A 20,615-nucleotide genomic window follows, 5' to 3' on the forward strand; every position below is an offset into this window, starting at 1 on the left:
GATGGCCTGGAGGAGCTTGGGACCAGCATCTTTCGTGTTTTCAGGTTCAGCACTAGCTTTTCATCTATGGGGAGGGTAGGGAGAGGGATTCAGTACCATTTTGGCTTCATAACTCGCATCTAGGTCCACACAGCCACAACTCTGATTTCTCATTCTGTCTACATGAACATTGGGAAAATCTATGGATGGTTGAAATGCATCTGTTACTCGTTGAATTATGTCCCCCCACCACCCCATTCATATGCTGAAGCCCTCAGTACCTCTGAATATGACCTTATTTGGAGTTAATGTTTTTATAGAAGTAAGGAAGTTAAAATGAGGTCATTAGGGTGATCCCTTAATCCAACATGCCTGGGGTTCTTATGCAAAAGGGGAAATATGGATGCAGAGATATCCATAGAGGTAAGACAATGTGAGACACAGGAAGAAGACATTCATCTACAGGCCAAGGAAAGAAGCCTGGAAAAAAATCCTTCCCTCACAGTCTTCAGAGGCAACGAATCCTACCAACACCTCGAGTTTTGGACGTCTGGCCTGCAGAACAGGGAGATGATAGACTTTAAGCCACCCCGTCTGCGCTGTGGTACCTTGTCTCAACAGCCCTGCAAACCGACGCAGCATCCTAGAAGTGAGAACCACTGACACGTGTGATCTGTAGCCTTTGGAAAGAAAGCATTCTGTGTTTACCGTGGATGAAGTATAGATTTAAGAAAAAAAACTCCAAAGGTCTTTTGTCAGGTTTAAGAGTAAACACAAAGAAATAAAAGTGCTCTGACATTTCATGTTATCCCTAGTCATATTTCTCGGTAGTTCCAGAATTGTACAGCCCTTGTTCATCTGTGATTCTGGTGATGACAGAGATTTCAGTCCTGGGAAATGTCTGTTCACCAACCAAGTTCTGAAGATGACCAGAAAGTGGAATCTGAGAGCCTGGTATATATCCTTGAATGGTGTGATGTTACTTTTGTTTCAGAACGTTAAAAAAAAAATCCACCAGTAAATGGCATTCCCAGGAGCAGCTGACACACAGCAGATGTTTAGGTAGCTTGAACACTACGCGCTCCGATTTCCCCAGTCACGCTGACTTTGGTCCACAGGCTGCCCCCCGGCTCTCCTTCCAGCCAACCTGACTGGCTACAGGGCTGTGAGGACGCCAGGCCTTCTCTGCTCACCACTCCTGGTACAGGTACTCATGCATGTTGTTACTGGTTTTTTATTTTTTCATTCTAAAGATATGTGGCCATTTCTATCCAGCCATAGAGGGATGGACATTCTCTGTTCAACAATTATCCAAAAAACCTTCAACCTTCCCCCACCCCATCAAGTACCAACAAATAAATGTTAAAAGCAAGATGGAAAAATCACCATTCTGCAACCATCATAGTAGTAACTGACCTCAGTAAATGTCATCCATTGACACTGTTATGGGTTGAATTGATTCCCCCCAAAAGATGCTGGAGTCTTACCCACTGGGACCTTTGAATGTGACCTTATTTGGAAATAGAGTCTTTGCAGATGATCAAGTTAAAATGGGGTCATTAGGGTGAGCTCTGATCCAGCATGACTTTGTCCTTATAGAAAGGGGAAACTAGGACACAGAGACAGACACGCACGGGGAGAAGACCATGTGAAGATGAAGGCAGAAACTGAGGTGATGTGTCTACAAGCCAAGGAAACCCCAACCACATGAAGCCAGGGGAGAGGCCTGAGACAGCATCTCCCTCACAGCCTCAGGAGGAAGCAGCCCTGCTGGCACCTTGAACTCCAGACTGTGAGAAATTACATTTCTGTTGTTGTAAGTCTCCCAGCCGGTGGCTACGCAGCCCTGGCAAACCAGTACAGGTGCAAAAAATACTGGGTCAAAATGTGATGGGGAATAGGATATTTACACAATCTCGAAGCATCCCCCACACGCGACTCATTACAAAAGGAAACCTGGTCATTTTACACACAGTGCAGAAGCTTGGCGGCCCCCACCTCAGCCAGGGGATGAGTAATGGGACAGGTTGATTTCGGGTGCCTCCTGATGTGATGTGACAAGGAGACATCACTTCTGTAGCTAAAATTCACAACCTGAATCCAACTGTAAGGACACAGCAGACAAACCCAAACTGAGGGACGTTCTACAAAACGACTGGTCGGTATTCCTCAAAAACGTCCTTCATGAAAGACAAACACGAGCTGGAGTTCTAGATGAAAGAGAGTAAGAGACATGGGCCCAAATACAGGGGGCACTTCTGGATTGGGCGCTAGATCAGAAAAATAATTGCCATAAATGACATCATTGAGATAGTTGGCGAAATTTGAATACTGACTCTATATTAGATCATAATATTATTTCAGTGTTAAAATTCCTGAATATGAACTCATACTGTGGTAACACAGGAGAATGTCATGAGCTTAAGAGATACACACTGGAGTGTATAGAGTTAAAGACTTACGATTTCCACAACTTCTTCTAGCACGGTTCAGGAATAATCAGAATCATATTGAACAACAACACATAGATGTAGAGAGAAAGAGAGTGAGAAAGCAAATGTGGGACATTTTTAATAATTGGTGAATCTAGATGGAGGTATAAAAATTTTCCAAAAGTGCAATTTTTCAGTAAGTTTGAATTTTCTTTCAAAATAAAACATGTCTAAGATGAAATCCCTCACAGTTGTTCGGCAGGGTGCCACATTGGGGTCCCTTCACTTCTCATCTGGAATCCCCCCCTTAGGCCACTCATGGTCACTGTTCTCAAACACAGACCCCAGAGGAAGAAACAGGTATCAGATGTTCAGGACTAGTTCAGGGAATAATCAGCAGCTTCAGGACAGAAATACTGTAAGCTTTATTCTGTCTCATAAGAATACGTCAAGAACAAGTGTGCCCTTTCCTGCTTATTTCATGCTGAAATCTCACCTTGATGCTGTGGGAATCTGAACCAAATATATATATTTTGAGACACAAAGAAAGAATAAAATTGCATGATCTCCCATAGGTATCTCCTTTTATAATGTTTGCCAAATTTAACAGTGTAGGTCAGGTGGCTCGTTTTTTTAAAAAAAAAAATCAAACTCAAGCATTGTTTCTCTCAAGGTGCATTCCCTGGCTTCTGAGTTAGGCTTGGCTTGAACTTTCCGTGTTCCACAGGGCCCTGTTCATGATTCTGAACACCGATCACTCCGACCTCTTATAATTGGCTGACTTTTCTGATTCTCGCTAAGACCACATGATTTTTGATGGCAGGGACTGAGTTCTAATTGGTCTCTATCCTCAGTGCTTAGAAAGAGTCAAGTGGCCAACCATCCCCATTTTACCTGCGACATAGGGGGATCTAGGACACTGAATTTTCAGCACGAAAACTGAGATGAGTTAGTCCTGGGCAAACTGAGATGAGTTGGTCACATATGTTTCAGCACACAGTACATGCTCAATAAATGTTGATTGAGAAAATGGTTTCATTGCTCCGGCCTGTTACAGAGTCACAGACAACACGGCTAACACAAAAGAGCTGAGGTCACACAGTGTGGGCTCTCATCTCAGAGGGGCCAGGAGGAGTTGTGGGTCCTCCTGGGAGTTGTATCTGGCTTAGCGAGGAGTGTGGGTCCTCTCGGACCATTCGTCTCAGCATACTTTGTAATCAGGTCGTGTTCACGCTGGCATTTCAGACGCCAGGCATTCCCACTGTGCAACTGAAGGTGGAAACAGCAAAAGAGCAGTGAGAGATGTAAATGCTGTTTTAACATTCTGCACGAAAACATCGTCCAATTCTCTTCCAGACTGGGGTGGAGAAGCAGACAGCTGAAAAACATGGACACTATTAGCCACTGGAGGGGAATATGCCTTTGGTTTGAAAGAATAGCTGAATGATTGCAGTTTGTTTTTTAGTATCAACAAAGTTTTTCAATTCTCACATCGTTTGGAAATTTTTTTTTCATTTTCTTTTCTTTTTCTTTTTGAATAATAATGTAACTTACTTTGCCATAGCTCCAGATCTGAGTTGTTTTTTTCCCCCTGGAAACTGAAGTACACACAACAGTGTACTAAGCTTCATGTTAGCAAGTGCTCTTGGTAGAAATATATTACTGAGAATGAGAGTGAGCCTTCCTTCATTAATAACACAGACCTGATGGGAACAAAGAACTGAGATCAAACGTGGAATTGACAATTTCGTGTCCCTGCTTCCCCAAAGAGCAATTCTAGGACAAATGAACACTCTCCGATGCTTGCAAATTCCACTTACCACGTGTCCAGTGTCATATTAGGAATAGTGTACTGTTAGTAATACCTGTGTACTAAATATTTTTCATCTATGCTGTTGACAGATTGTGAAAGTTAAACAGTTTCTGTTGTCCCATAGGAATCTGACCCAAATGTATACTGCTGGGATCCATAGGAAAACCCAACCCCTCTTACAGAACTTATCTGGACTTGGTTCTGATTTCTGACAATTTCAATTACTGGCTTCAGTAAAGGCAGATACCCTTCATTTAAAATCTGTCAAGGGTCCTGAATACTTAACCATAGCAAGACAGTGATACCATTTTCATACCCACCCTACAGAATTGGACAAATACACCAGAGAGGGAGGTAGCGGACAAGGGGGAGGGACTGCTGAAAGCAAGGAGATTGGCAAAGACAAAGAGCAGAAAGGACTGTCCAAGCACTGTTGTCTGACAACTGCACTTAAGAAGCCCTCTTGCCCCAAATACTTAACCTGAATCTTATCAACCTTCCGCCTTAACAACTTAATAACAGGAAATGTTGGGGAGAGAGGTATAAACTAAATAACACCGTAAATAAATGATCAGACATATCCAGTGCGTGGGATAGTATATAAGACACCTGCCTTTACTCTTCAAAAGAGGAGGGAAAAAAAGAAAAGAAGACTGCTGTTAAAAAAAAAAAAAACTAAACAAACAAAAAACCACACACACAGAAACCAAAAACAAAACTCTAGCAGGATAACGACCAAATGCTATGTGAAGACTTTAGCTGAATCCTGGATTTTGAGGTGGGTACGAAGCCATAAGAGAGAGACTTGCGATAATTGGGAAATTTTGAATATAAAGTAGAGTAGATGATATTACTGAATTACGGTTAATGTTGAGCGTAGTCATGGTATTGTGGCTGTGTAGGAGACTGTCCTTGCTTTTAGAAAATTCATGAAAAGATATTCAGTGATGAAGTGTTATTTTGTCTTTTACTTATTTGAAAATAGCAAAAAAGTCAGCCATCATTGAATCTACACAAGGGATATATAGATGTTAATTTTATCATTTTCCAACCATTTCATTATCGTTTGAAAAAGTTAAAAATAATGAAAAGCTGTAAAAAGAAATAAGACTTTATTGTCAGGGCACACGGTGCTCCCCTGCTGCCTTCAGCCTAGGGCAGTAATTGATTCGAAACGATTGTGGGGTAACTGGGAGCTTTCACTGAGCTAAGGCACTTACATTCAATCTTCACAATTCTATCTGGGCTGAAGTATCATCTCCCGCTTACAACTGGGAAATGGGCTTCAGCGAGGTGAAAAAAAGTGGCCACACATCTAGTAAGTGGGAGAGGTGAGATTCACGTTCAAATGCAGACTTCGGAATTGTTACTCTTAACCGCTAGGAGTAACAGGGAGGTTGCCTCCCGCCATGGTCTCCAATGTGTGTGTGTTGGGTTGATGGTGGGGGTGCTGTGTACCTCCTTGGGGGTGTGCAAATGATTCAGTGTGATTCAAGACAAAAACATTAGAACTTCTATTTTGATTTTTTAAGTATAAAAATATAAGGGGAATTGAGACTTCCTAATATGTCATCTATTTACATACCGATATGTCTTCAATCAGTCCATATGGTGTAGCCGCTTCTCAATTATCCATGGAAAGAGTAAGACCCCACATTGGGAAAAGGCTCTCCCTTTATTAGCTTGCTCCGGGGGCACTGAAATCTATCACAGTTCATATATACTAGTTAAATGCATTTATGGATGAAATTTTGTAGTTATAACTAACTCATTAAATGGATCAGTGACTTAAAATGACTTTTGTAAAGAAACTTTGGATTGCTTTCTTATCACACAATGGAAGTGCACGTGAACAACGATAAAAGGGCAGGAGTGCTACTTCCCCCACTGCTGACATATCTGCAACATTGCAAAGTACAAATAAAATACAGGGTCTTTATTTTACCTCATTCTTCAGAAGTTTCTACGTTTTGGCACAGATTTCACAAGGTACAGAATATATTAGTTTAGCAGCACTTGTGTATAATTTATGCATAAACAGTTATAAATATGCTGGGTGTCTATGACTCTGACTTTTTTGCTGATAGAGATGTGAGATCAAAAAAAAAAAAAAAAACAAAAAACAAACAAACAAAAAAACCCCAAAAACTGGAGCTCCGCCAGTCTCTAGCACAGGGACTGACACAATATATTTTGGGTCAGTGACTTAGCAAGCAAAAACATTCAATGAAATCAGTTTAATGAAACAGGGAAGTGTAATATAATTTAGAAAAAGTTCCAAGACATTGGTTAAATAAGAAAAAAGGCTTTTGTTGCTAGCATTTATCCATTAAACGCTTCCTCTATGCCTTCTCTTCGTCAGGTTTTGTGCTACACCCTGGGGGTACAAATTTAGCTAGTACAAGTCATTGTCTTGACAGGCTCCAAGCACCCCTGGCTGGAGGGGCATAAACAGACACGGAGCAAGCAGGGAAGTCACGGGTAAGCAAAGGGCTATGGGAGCGCTGACATCAATTTGTCTGGAGAGTTCCTTTCTGGGGGAAACCATATTCCCTCCCGAGCAAATAAGGCTTTGCTGATATCTGCTTTCTGGTGGCTGCTGAACTCTGCCACGAGGACTATTAGGAAGCTGGATAATCAGTCATTTCTATCCAGAGGGAGTAAAAGTGAAAAATCTATCAGGTCCTCCCAAGTTTTCGCCTCCAACAGCAGACTAATTTTATCCATGCACAAGCCATCAGTTTTAGCCGCCACTCTGGCCTTCAGCTCCTCGTTTTGTTAAGAAGTGTCTGTGCTTTCCTGACACCCTGGGAGTATCGGCTCCACAGCGGAGATTTGGAAAGCAGTGCTGTGCATGTCCTGAGTGTTTAAGAAATATATGTCGAACGAATAAATGCATGAACGGCATTGTCAATGATCTGCTAAGGGAAGTAAGATTTCAAAAATGATCGATTATCTGCCAGCTACTGCCTTCTGGACTTTCCCTGGGAGAGTAGGGAAGACATGGGCAAATTCAGTCAGGTCCTCTGAAAAAAAGTGCTTTCCCCTGAACTGATAACCCCCCGAGTGAGGTGGGGGAATCTCTGATGAGCTCTTGAATCCTCCAGTTAGGATTCTAGTCACCTGCCATCTCGAGTGTCATTCCAGGTGTAATTTACACAGGTAAGATGGAAGAGCCTCGGAGATCTCAAAGGCAATCTGGGCTTGGGGGAAAACCCTGAGAATTTAACTAAAAATGGAATGAATTCCATCTTAAACAGCCTTTACAATCTTTACAGAGACATACGGTCTCCAGTACCTTCCCCTTGGTTTCCTAAGCGAGTGACTTGTTAAATTTTGACTGGGAGTTTGAACTTTGTTGTTAGCTTTGGTTCTGTGTGGCTTCTTTGATGGGGCTTATTTGATCTCTTCCGAGAGACCGTGCTCATGGTTGCCTGTCTGCTACCCGAGGCGCATCTACCCTGGACCTGTTATTTCCTCTGGATCTTCCCTGCCAAGGGTGAGGAGTGAACTGGGAGAAAGCCCCTGCTGCCCTGCCTCCATCATGCCTGGACCAGAATTCATGTCGCTGGGCACCTGCTGCGGGCATCTGGCCGGATGCCCTACCTGCTCATGACTTCACAAAGATTCCAATGTGCCTGTTTTATCTGCATGGAAACCTAATGCAACCGGATGTAAATAATATATACCATATCTAGAAAAAAGATGGTTAATATTTAAAGGGCTATACACTAAATAATACATACTGAGGGAAAAAAAACAATGTGAATATTTTATAGGCTGAAGGTCATTTGTTAGCTTTGGGAGACAATCTGTTGAAAGAAACAAAGGCAGCCTCATTTTTGCCTCATGGACATTTTTGCCTCAAGGCCACTTTGGTCAAGCGAAGGGAAATCCATGACACACGATACCATCTTTGCAACCTGAGAGTTTAATAATCCTGTTTCAGAGACGGTGACCTCATCCAGCTTCACTCTAGGGAATAATAATCTTTTCTTAAAGCACCATGTCATTCAATTCACAGTGTCAACCTGCGTTAGATTTCAAGTCATGCCTCCACCTTCAGTGATCAAACAACGGTCAGACAACGAGTGTACCTGTTCACAACTTCGCACACTCACTTGAAAACACACCCAGACAGTCTGGAGCAGAGTGTTTAAAGTTCCGAAGTCTCAGAGGAAACACTGATTTTTCTGATGTGGGCAAATATCTGTGAATATAATCTGCTTAATGTTCTTGAGGAAGTAGGGGTTTCTGATGCCACTTAGTTCAATGAGGAACCCGAAGACCCCACGACACGTTAATCTACTTGCTCGATTTACGCTGAAGCTTGAACCCAAGCCCATTCTCCTGGTACGGCTTTTAGCAACTTAGTCACTAAAACATCAGTTTTCCATTCATTCTGAGTTTGTGAGACTCTTTGGCATTATTTTTCCGGCCTCAGATGGTCCCTGTCTGTTGTGTGATGTTTCAGTAGGTTCTGGAATTCTTGGAGAAATCACTGGTCACACGTGTTCTTTCGGGAAGCTTCTAAATAGGTCTTGGGGGTGACAGCAGGGTCCTGTTCCATGCGATTTATCAGTAAACCCAAAGCAGACACAACACGGCTACCCAGCACTCTGCTGAGCGCTCGAGTCACCAGGCGATGCAAAACCAGCCTCGCGCTCTGGGCTTTCTCAGACGTTCCCCGGGAATTCAGCAACACGCTCTACTCTGTTCTTCTGTGACATATCCTCCCCACTGTGGCGCAGAACTTTTCCCATTTCCCCGCAAGGAGACAAACGCACATACATTTGGTAGGAAAAACTAAGACGGATACAAAAACCTGCCGGAAGTGAGAGAATCGTTTGAAGGTTTAAAAAGGCAATGTTTAGTTTTGTCCAGTTTCTCAGGGGATTGGGAACTGGATGAAAAATCTGGAGTTTGCACCATCGCCTCTGGCTTCAGGTTTGGAGTTTCTTGGCTACGTGATGACCCTGTATCAAGGACATGACCCTGAAAAGACAGATGAGATTCTTTTCTGGCAAAACATTGGTCCTCAAAGTGAAATAAATAAGGGAGACATTTTCTTCATATGCCGTTGAGGTCAAAAAAATTTTCTTTGGCAGAAGATTTTGAGAAAATGATAGCAAAGCTTCAGATCCTCCTGTTTATTGTACCTAATGTTCCGACTGTGCCTCCATCTTACATTTTAGGCAAAAAAGGGGAGTAGGCATTCTCCGCATCCTTGAGCAATGGCACAGTTTGACACTGAACTAACGTTGACCCCAGTAGTGGAAAGAAAAAGACAAGAGGACATTTGGTCCGTGGAAATGCAGGTGAAATCAAAGTATTACTTTGCACAGTGGGTACTAAAATTGTGGCACAGCATGCTTCTTAAGACTGAAAATATAACTAACTTCAAGGAATGGTTTTTTCCATGAATCATGGAAACTAGAGACTCAGCAGAGCTCCCGAGGTCCAATGCTTCCAGAGCGTTCTTGATAGATTCTCACCTAGAATCCATTAAACATCTCCAATGACAGGCATCCATGCTAACGTGAAGAGGACTTGGGATCTGCTGCCCGACCTAGAGCAAGTCACTTCCCCTCTCTGAGCAGTTCTGGGGGTCTTCATGGACAAGGCTTGACCACAAAGCAGAAGTCTGTTCTTGCTTCTGCTCCAGTGATTGGCGTTGAGATGGAGACCCCAGCGTTCCCTCTTGCTTTGCTTTGTTCCTTTGCAGTCGATAGCTAGCTTCACCTGCCAAGGGTGGATTCTGTTTTTCTCTGCCCATCACCCGGTAAAGCCTCCTTTTGATTCATTTCTGACCTTAGGTCCATCCAACCTTCGCTCTCTCGCTCTCTTCTCCGGGCTTTTGAGACCAGCTCTGTCTTCCTTGAGACCTTTGGTCTCTAACATTTCTGGGGCATTATTTTGGCTGCAGAGGTGCAAACACCCCCAAGGAGCTTTCCTTGATCTAGAGCCTGAATTATGACAAGTGCTGATTCTAAGTTAGATTAATAGACATGCGGTCTTCATAATTGCTGGATAGAAACATCTCAGACGCATGCCCAAAAGAAGAGAAAGAATTCAAGATTTCTAGCAGTTACATCAGGCATGCTGAAGCCGTCTGGGTATTTAAAAACTGACCTCTACTCCCAACACCATCTCTTCTGTCACTATGGAGTGAAAACTTTGGAAGTTTTTTGTGGCTTGAAAAGCAGACTTCCCTCACTTTCCCTCCATGACAATAAGATGACAGTGCTTGCATAGACTAATCCTTTTGTGTAGGACTAATCTGGAAATTAGCTCTCATTCAGGAAACTGCCAGAAAAAGCGCATCGATTAAATAGCCCAATTTCACGAAAGTGAAAAATGTTCGATGTTCTGAACATCTAGTCTTGCTGGAAAAAATTGACTTCTTTGCCAACTATTACTTCAAATGTGCAGTCCCTCCATAGGGTCTTTGACAACACTCAGAAAATCCAGACGGAGTCTCTAATACTACCTGTGATTGCAACAATGTGGTGGCTCGTAACTGCTTGAAGTTACTCTTAAAATGCTCAGTTTTCATCTTCAGGGAATGAAATCCAGGACATTAATAAGTATGTCTGCTAAGTTAAAAAGGGGGGAGGGGGCATGGCAAAGCATTATGCTTCAAGTTGCGACATTCCCGAACATTTTAAGGTCCACCATTTAATTCTGAACGTTTGGAGCTGTATTCTTCCACGCCAAAGCTGAGAAGCAGATGTGCATTCTGGTCTCTTTCTCTGAAGCCGCTACAGATATCTGGAGCTTGGGGAATGAGGAACACCCTGTTGCTCCCGGGAGACCGCGTAATTGAGCAGGGCCTTCTTAAGTAAGATATGACACACGTGATTCCATCCAACAGTAAGAGGAACCACGAAGGCATGTGCACATTGGAAAGGTGATTTAGGTGCAGTGCAGAACAAAAATGAGCAAGCCGTAGGTCAAAATCAGATTCATCTAAAAATTCTGAAGCCGTTTCTGGTAGAAACGGGTTGCCCTAAATCTCTTACGGAATAGGTAACAAAAAACATTTAAATTGCTCTGGAGGCAGGTGTGATTTGATTTATCCTTAACTATGTAGACTTGTACTGTGGTGCACAAAAAAAGCTATTTCTTCATCTGTTGCATGATATTTATGATATAATGTAATGTTCTGCCTTTTCTTTCAGGGATTTAATTGAGAATTGGTTTAAGTTTAATTGTCAGTGATTTTGGCCTAAGGGAGTTTGAGGAAGAAGAGAATGAGATACTAACAAATGCACCCAAGAACGGAAACCCCGGGACCCGAGGATGTCGATGAACTTGAACTCAAACGTGTAGTCTACACACTGGGAAGAGAAGGGCACGATTTAGTGGATAATTCCTTCCGTGGGCCTCAACATCAACATCCCTTCCCTAGGCTCCTCCTTTGACCCCAAGATCACTCAGGACCTCCCTGCTATGCGCTCACAGAGACGCGCCTGGTTTTCCTGTCATAAAGAAGTCCCCATCGTTGTGACTGTGAGTCCCAGGCCGTAGGTGGTACAGGGGCAGGGCCTCTGTGCTTGGTGTTCAGCACATCCTAGGAGATGGGTGCCCCATCGGGCACAGTGCCTGGTTTATAGTTGTGGTCAATAGATAGCAAATGAATAGATAAATGAATGAATACATGAAGGAGAGTAGGCAGAGGGCAAATCTAAATTCTGAGTCTCCAAATTAAATTGTAAATGAAATTTGAACTCCAGGTGCCCTTACTTGCAAAAAAAATGAACTATTGCCATTGGGAGGGGTGTCTGTCTTATAAACTTCCCTATTTTATGGAGAAATGGTTGCTCAGGGTCTACATATGGGTACTCAGTTCAATTAAACACACACACACACACACACACATCTGTTTAGTCTGCAATGTACTGAGCACAGAGAGATATATATGAGATGGTCCTGCCTTCAAGAAACTTACTACCCAGTGGGGGAAAGATTCTTACACAAAAATAAATGTAATAAGCGACTCATACGTTTAAGGGCTGGAGGGCAAGAGAAGTTAAATTCAACCTTTTTCTATTGAGGAGGAGGTGGCATCAAGGGAGGCTTCAGGGAAGAGGTGGCATCTGAACTGGGCCTTAAAGGATGAATAGCATCCTGTAGGTGGAAGAGTTGGGAAGATCTCTTTTTGGCAGAGGAACCCTGAGTGGCAGAAGCTCATAGATAGGAAGCCTCTTCAATAAGGGAGAGAAGTGGAAATTCCTGGAGAATCTCTATGTAGAGCCATGTTTGCTTTATCCGTGACTTTGGCAAAGTTGCATCATTTCCCTACAAATTGGTTTCAAAATGGGGAAAATAGTGCCCATCCCCTAACTATCGTCTTAAAGACTTAATAAAGTTTAGTAAGTTAATATAGTAGGAGGGCACTTGGAGCTAAAAGTTCTTAATGAGGAGAACATCACCATGGGGACAGATGGTGCAGGGTGACGAAAGTGCATTCTTTCTTGGAAATCAAGTTCTTACTCCTGGGAGGTAAATTACCTTTTCCTGGGAGCCATCTGGTTACCTTAAAGATCCAATTTACCCCATAGGGTACCAACGAAGGGTGCCATTTACTCCCCTTGTGATTAGACTCCAGTGACTTGACCTTCACCTTTACATCTTAACCATCCGATAACTTGAACAGATTCTCTTGGTTTCCTACAAGTAGCAAAGATGTCAGAAATCTTTTTTTAGCTCCAGTGGGAGAGGAACAATCTTGGAAAGTGGCAGAATGACCATTCTTGGCAAGGAAACAATGAGAATCTAAAGCAGCAACATCCAACAGAAATACAACGTGAGCCACAAATGTAATTTAAACTTTTCTAGACACCATGTTGAAAAAAAGGAAAGCGAAGTTAATTTGGGGACTATATCCAGTTTAAGTCAACATATCCAAAATATTATTGTTTCAATCTATAGTGAATAGGAAAAAAACCTTAATGAAATATTTTACATTCTTTTTTGTACTAAGTCTTGAAAATCTGGTGTGTATTTTACAATACAACCTGTCTCAGGCCAGGTTGCAGGTGTCTCCAGTGCTCAGTGGCCAGGTGTGGCCGTTGGCTGCCATATTGAGAACACAAGCCTAAGTTCCTTCCTGGGCCAGGGATGTGGGAGGAGCTGAGTTGTTTGAATGAGTCGAAGGCAGACAATCAGCTAAACACTAGAGTCCTCAGTGTGTCCTGAATTCTTTGGGTAGGTTGCACTTTGGGTAGGTTGCAATCAGTAGAATTCATTTTCATTCCTTTTCTTTGGTACCGTTTTCCTGCCCTCTGCTGCTTCCTCCTGATCAATTGCCCAAAGTGATCAATTGCCAAAATGCCCTAAATTGAAGTTACGTGACACCTGAAGTCTGGCTGGGATCCAACCTATCCCAAGAATTGCTTCCGTTTGTGTTAAGTGGGAACATGTTGCATTCAGTTTTGTGACATCTGCTGGTATTTTGCCTACGTGACGGATGATTTTTGGCTTACATTTGTTAACTTCTGTGGAAGGATAACAATCATCCTGAGAAGTATACAAATCATATACGTATGAACAGCTTGACGAATTTCCATCCAGTGAAGTATACAAATCATGTACATATGAACAGTTTGATGAACAGTTTGAAGATAATCATGTAACTAGCCACCAGATATGTGGCAGGTTTTAAAAGGGAAAATATCTTAAAAGCTTGCTTGGACACCATTCTTTTCACAAGACTCAACCTCTTGAAAATTAATTGCCTTAAGTCATTGATATACAGGGATTACAGGTTGCCGAAGAACAGAGTTTCTTACTGATTTACTATAATTTTGAGATTATAAATTGCATATAGGCTCTGGGCATGTGCATGTATTTTAAAGACCAAAAGCTGTCAAAAAGTTGATAGAAAAGAAATTAAGTTCAAGGCAGCCAGATAACATGCGGCTTCAAAAAGGTCCAGCCAAACCTGTGGGTGTTTAGAGACCGCCTTTCGCCACGGCCACCAGATGGCAGTGTTGTCCAATCTTTCGGCCCCTCCCGACACTTCCCGCCGTCTCTTTCCCAGAGAATAAAATTGTAGATTGTTCCACTGCATATAAAACTGACAACCATGTTATTTTAAACTAGAAACTGACAGGCTGTTATTTTAATGAGGTCTGCCAGAGCCAAGGTTAACCAAAGCTTTATTTCCCTACAAAATGTTAAGGCCATAGTTCTAAAAGGGGGATGTGAAATTTTACTTTATTGATAACTTTCCCTGGCGGTACAAGTTTTAAGATATTTTTTTGACAAGTAAAGCTACATGAAAAATAGAGACATGTGTTTATATGTATAGTCAAATTCTTCACTAAAATTGGTTCAAATTTTGCCCAATAGGTCCTTTTGCTCTAAGTTACATTCAGAAAAAAAAAAAAAGAAAAAGAAAAAAATCTTTTTCTACAGTTACCTGTTTCTGCCTATTTGGAAGCAAAAGCATGTATTTTTAGCATTTTGACTTTCTAGCTTAATGAGTCAAGGGAAAACTTAAAGCTATTTTAATCTCATTAACATTCCAAAATGAAATCAGGTATAGTATTTGATTCTTTATTTCTGTGAAAAAAGCTTAGATCGAGAACAGTAAAACTTAGAAAGAATTTTCTTTTACCAGTAGGTACTTCTACAATGTATGATGGCTAATGGCATTATCATTTATTTCCTTTGTTTCAGATGCCTTTTTATGTTGATCAAGAAAGTATTTAAAGTCAGTTGCTACTTAGCAACCACCTTTTCTCAAGTGATTTTGCTAATATTTTTGGTACCTCTTTAACCTGCTCCAGAAAATAATTTTTAACAATTAACAAATCTTAACAGATCCTGCAAATACTCGATCCAGCTCTACATTCACAGAATTTACTTGAATGAACGCTTCCATCAGCGACTCTTGTGATTGGCCGAAGGCTCGTCCACAAAGAGACAAATCCGGGAAGAGCCTTGATTTTTGAAAGTGGGCCTCGAATAAGTAAATTCATGTTCAGTTGCTATTCATGGGTGGCAGTGTCAATTCTGCTTATAAACATTTAAAGCAAACCTACTATGCAGACAGACAAGGCTTGTAAAACCCGGTAAGAAACTGTCGGTGTCTTCAGGAGCAGCTATACCATTGGTGGAAGGCAGTGCAAAGCGTGAACGGCAGGGGTGGGGGGGTTTCTTGTTAAAAAAAAGCTATGAAGAATTTCCATGTGGCCGCCACAGAGCATTAAAGCAAGCATGGGCCCTTCTCAATGTTGGCCCCGTACAGCTGCCCAGGCCGTACACCCAGAAAGCTGGCCCTGCTGGGCCTCAAGAAGCCGCAGGTTAGTGGGGGTTCACTGAGCTATACAACCAGGAGAGGAGACAGACGCTGCCCTGTAACCCTGGTAACAGCAGTGACGGCTACCACACCTGGGGACGCCCAGCCATAAGGTCCATGTTCCCTCTAATGCACACAGATGTTGAATTAGTTATTGGTGCCTTCGCTTTACAGACTGAGAACTACAGCTCTGTTGTGCCCTTTTCATTCGGGGAGATGTCACGAAGGGCTTGTATGTGGTGGACACCACATTAAAGCCATCACTCACCCTCATTCTTGAATCCTTCCAACCCCACTTACACGATGGGGACACTGAGGCTGTATGGGGTTAAATCACTGGGCCTTGTCACTCTGTACAAGTAGCAGGGCCTGATTCTAAACCTTGACAGCTGGGCCCCAGACCCTCCCATTACAACAGAACTGGCCAGCTGGCACGTTTTAACACTTTCTGAAATCAGTGTGTCCTGGTGGTAGGTCTCCTTCATTAAAAAAAAAAAAAATTGGCAAATATATTTGGGGAGGGGATGGCACAGTGCTCTGGAGACCTTGGTACTCCCTCCAAATTTTTGGCCCATGCTAATTTTCTAGACCTTCTCCAACACCTTTGTGTTTCCAGCTGCCTCCCAATTTCCCAGTTATCAACCTTTTCTAACACCACTATGGTTTGAGTGGCCCTGTAAGTAATTTTCCAGGCCTTTTCTAACAATGTCCATGGTTAGAGCAACCTTCTAGACAAATATAAGCCTCCATATTTTTCAGTCTAACATTTTAAGTCAATCCAACCTCACCTAGAAGGTTCAAGGAACCAAATATTGTTTGCCCAGTTACTCGTCTGGTGACGAACAGAGGTGGGTTGTACTGTCCTTGACTGCATGTGTCTGTCTGTCTATCTAACCAAACTATCAGCAGAAGTAATTTCCAGGTGGTGTTAAGAACATCTGAGATGTATGACACCATATAATCTAGGCCATTTTTCAAACATGCAAGTGTGGAAAAAAAGAGAAATTTCTAGAAACTCCTCTTGGCTTTGAAATGGGAAAAGAGTTCCCATCTGGATTTTTTGATTCATAAAACTGCATGGGCCAGCTCATCCCTGGGTTTCCATGACAAAGGGGAAATTCTCTCCAGGCAAGGCTGCACACAGAGGTTGGAACTCCAGCCCTACATGCTTAATGGACTGTGTCTAACAAAACTGCATTAGAAGTCCTCTCCTTGAGCTGATTTCTCTTATGAAACGGAAAGTAGTAAAGAAAGCAAAAATGTCACCCCCTCCGCCACAGGAATCCACAGGGACTCGAAGGAGCTTTGCCTTTTCTGTTACACCAGCCTGGGGAATAGGTTGAGAAGAAGCCAGATGGTAAATCTGATTCAACCAAATCCAAAGCTCTCGGAGGAATCACCTTTTTATTGCAGATGAGTATAAAAACAGTCCTGGTCGAGGAAACGCCGGGGGCTGTCTGTTAATAGATTTGGTCACTTCGCAGTGGTACTCAGAGAATAACCTTCATCTCTTCGAAAAATTATCTCAGCCCAAGGAGCCCTGAATGTAAATAATTACAATGCTAACTGTGTGGAGGTAGCCTCGATCTTGGGTTGCACTTCCGTGCTTCTTTGAAGAGTTCTGTTTTGTCCCTGGTGCTGGGGGTGTCACGAGCCAGTGTCACTCAGGCTCCTGACGCTGCAATGGGAGGTCTTTTGCTAACAGGGAGCCATCTTGACCTCTCAAGCGTTTTTTCTTCCCCTGAATTAATAAGCGTAAGATCCGCCAATTTGATTTTTGTTATTTGTCTCATTAGGAACTATTTCTGACTTTCTCTCCTATCCATCAGTCCCAGATTCTGACATGCTCCATTCTCTCCATTCTTTTTACTACAATAAAGGGAAAATTAGATAACCTTTTGAAAACAGTTTTCATTTCGTTACTTCTTCAAATTATTTTCTACGTGGAAAACGAACTGTCTTCTTCCAGTCAAATGAAATGTCTCTTACAGACATTTTAATGTGTTTTTTCATAGACTGTATTAAAAATACATTTTCAAGGTATTTATTTATTTATTTTGAGTAGGTAGGGTTTTTCAAGGGTTTCCCTAAAGACAAGTGAAAGCGGGGGGCTTTTTATGTCAGTTAGTTATGAGTGAGATGGGTTACTAAGTTCCCCCTTCTCCATTATTTATACCGTTAGGAGGAAAGCCCACACTTGAGAGGAGCTAGGACTCACGCCCGGAGCTTGACTTCACTCCTGTTTGTCTGAAGAGGTGACTGAGGAGCTGAGAAGCCTCTTCACTTTTGCGTGACAGTTTTTTTTTTTTTTTAATAATCTTTCCTGAAGACAGAGTCATAAGAAACAGGCTTCCCTAAGACTTGATTCAAAAGGGAATTTTAGGAAAACATAACAAATAGCTTGGGAAATTAGGAGAACTCCCCAGTCATCTTTAAAAAGGAAAAGAGCTTTTCCTTGATCAAAACTGGGCCTGGCATTCGTGGTCCTGGGGTCACCTGGACCCGGGTGCTTGTGTTCAAAGTGCTGTGAGCACACACTCAGCCACTCAGGCCACGGCCTGGGAACCTGGATTTCTAACAAGTCTCCTCCCAGCCCCCAGCTGATGCTGAGGCGTAGGAAAGCAGAAAAAAGAAACCCAAGCATGAAGGAGCAGACTCCATGACGTCTCCAGGGCACGTTTAGCCGCCTGACTTTAACTCTGCTTTCTTTCTCTGAAAGATCTTCTAATTTTCAGATTAGACCTAGCTTTTTACTTCTACCTTTTCACTTCTCCTGAGACTGTAAGTCAGAGTTTAACAGCTCTTATTGCAGTGACTGAAAATAGATGTATTTCTTTATCTTTTTATCAGCTCATTTGATTTTTTGAATCTGTAGTACTGCTGCCACACCTTAATTCCTGGTCCTTCCTCTTAAAGAGCGATGCGCTGTGTTACCGCACATGTCTGTGCGTTCGGCCAACAAACGTTCGCATGTTAAGGACCTTCTTTGCGTGAGGTGCTGAATCAGGCACTGGGGCTACACAGATAAAAAGGACAGTGTTCCCTGCTTTTCAGCAGTTTTTTCTTCTGGGAAGACTAGACATCAAAACAAACAATAATGCAATGTGACGTTGGTGTTGACAGAGTTGGGTGGAGAGAGAGAGAAGCCTGCATGCAGGGGGGTTGGTTGTGGGTGTTCTGAAGAGCAGAAACCGGGGACCTAAAGTTGATTAACCCAAGAGCAAATGGAGGAAGGTAAGAGCACATAAACTACAGCCAATGGAGGAGGGTGGCCAAATCAGGATCAATGAAAACAGGCACATGGTGGTACCCAAGGGCGGTGACCACTTAACCAGAGAACCAGTGGGTCTGCAGAGAAGGTCCCAGAAGTGGGGGCGGCACGTGCAGGTCTGAGCGTGTAGAGTGGGTGGGGAGTACTGCAGGGGTCTCTAATGACAGGACAGCTCACGTGTGTGTTCTTACTACGTCATGGTACCTCCAGGTGATCGCTGCTCCCAGGGGGTGGACGTTACCGGAGAAGACATATCAGATGGCAGTGGGGTACAGAGAGGGGGATGTGGGCCTGCTAGATGCCCTGGGGTTATCAGAGGGGTTCCTATGGGGCTCCTGCAGCTGGACCATGAAGAATGGTAGGATGGGGCAGGCGGGGCCTCCCAGTCAGAGGCAACAACTCCATGTTCAAAGGCTCATGAGGACCAAGCCCACTCAGGCTTTGGAAGGTTGCTGGGTAGGACTGGAAGATAAAGGACATACTGTGCAGAAGCAGGATTTGGGGCCAGAGAAGTGGGCAGGAACCAGAAGCTCCTACAGGGTCTTACTGTGGGAGCAGTCTAGCCCTGATTCTGGAGGACCAGTTCGACAGGTAGAAAGGCCAAGATGGGTGCAGGTGTGGCACTGGGAACACCCAGCTGGCATGGGTGGTGGTGGGGGCCGATGACAAGGGACAGCTGGGTGGTAGATTGTTTATGCCTGTGATGGCTCTTTCTTTCTTTCTTTCTTTCTTTCTTTCTTTCTTTCTTTCTTTCTTTCTTTCTTTCTTTCTTTCTTTCTTTCTTTCTTTCTTTCCTTTTTTGTTGGATATATTTTTTCTTTTTTTTTAAATCAAAGTATAGTTAATTCACAATGTTGTTCTACTTTCTGCTGTATGTATTCTTTTTCTTATTCTTTTCAATTATATATTATTATAAGCTACTGAATATAGTTCCCTGTACTATATATACAGTAGGACCATCATTTATCTATTCTGTGTATAGTAGTTTGTATCTGCTAATCCCAGACTCCTAATTTATCTCTACCCAACTTCCCCATAAGTTTGTTTTCTGTATCTGTGAGTCTGTTTCTGTTTTGTAAATAAGTTCATTTGTGTCATTTTTTAAAGATTCCACATATAAGTGGTATCATATTATATTTGTCTTTCTCTGTCTGACTTATTTCCCTTAATATAATCTCTAGGTCCGTCCATGTTGCTGCAAATGGCATTATTTAACTCTTTTTGATGGCTGAGTAGTATTCCACTGTATAAATATACCATGTCTTTTTTATCCAGTCATCTGTTGATAGGCATTTAGGTTGTTTCCATGTCTTGGCTATTGCAAATCGTGCTGCTAGGAACATTGGGGTGTGTGTATCTTTTTGAATTAGAGTTTTCTTCAGATATGTGCCCAGGAGTGGGACTGTGGAACCCCACAACACATCTTCCACTCTGTTTAGACCCTGCTGCTGGCAGAGCCCCTTTCCCTCTCCCTGTGCTCCCTGCCAGCTCAAACCTCTGCCCGTGCTAGTCCCAGGAAGTAACTTTCCCTGCCGGGAGAGACTTCTCGTCCTCTCTGTCTATCCAAAAGTGCTTCATCATTTAAGGCAGTGACCATGCAGATAAAGAAAAAGAGAAGGGGGCTGAGTTCACCCATCCATCCATCCATCCATCCATGCATTCATTGAACATCTACTACATTCCCAGCACTGTCCTAGGTACAAGGGATGAAGCTATGAACAAAAAAAAAGACAAAAATTCCTTCCTTTATGGAGCCTACATTTTCACTAAAGGATTCCACCAATAAACAGATAAACCAGTGACATAAATAAT

The 20,615-nt window shown here is 42.7% G+C and overlaps 1 protein-coding gene across 2 annotated transcripts in view; it reads right to left on the bottom strand.

Moving 5' to 3' along the window:
• GPC6 (glypican 6) overlaps positions 1–20,615 on the bottom strand; it is a 998,128-nt gene that overhangs the window by 23,358 nt on the left and 954,155 nt on the right. The window lies entirely within an intron of this gene.

Source organism: Camelus dromedarius, chromosome 13 (assembly GCF_036321535.1).
Source record: "Camelus dromedarius isolate mCamDro1 chromosome 13, mCamDro1.pat, whole genome shotgun sequence".
In the NCBI taxonomy this organism is placed as follows: Eukaryota; Metazoa; Chordata; class Mammalia; order Artiodactyla; family Camelidae; genus Camelus; species Camelus dromedarius.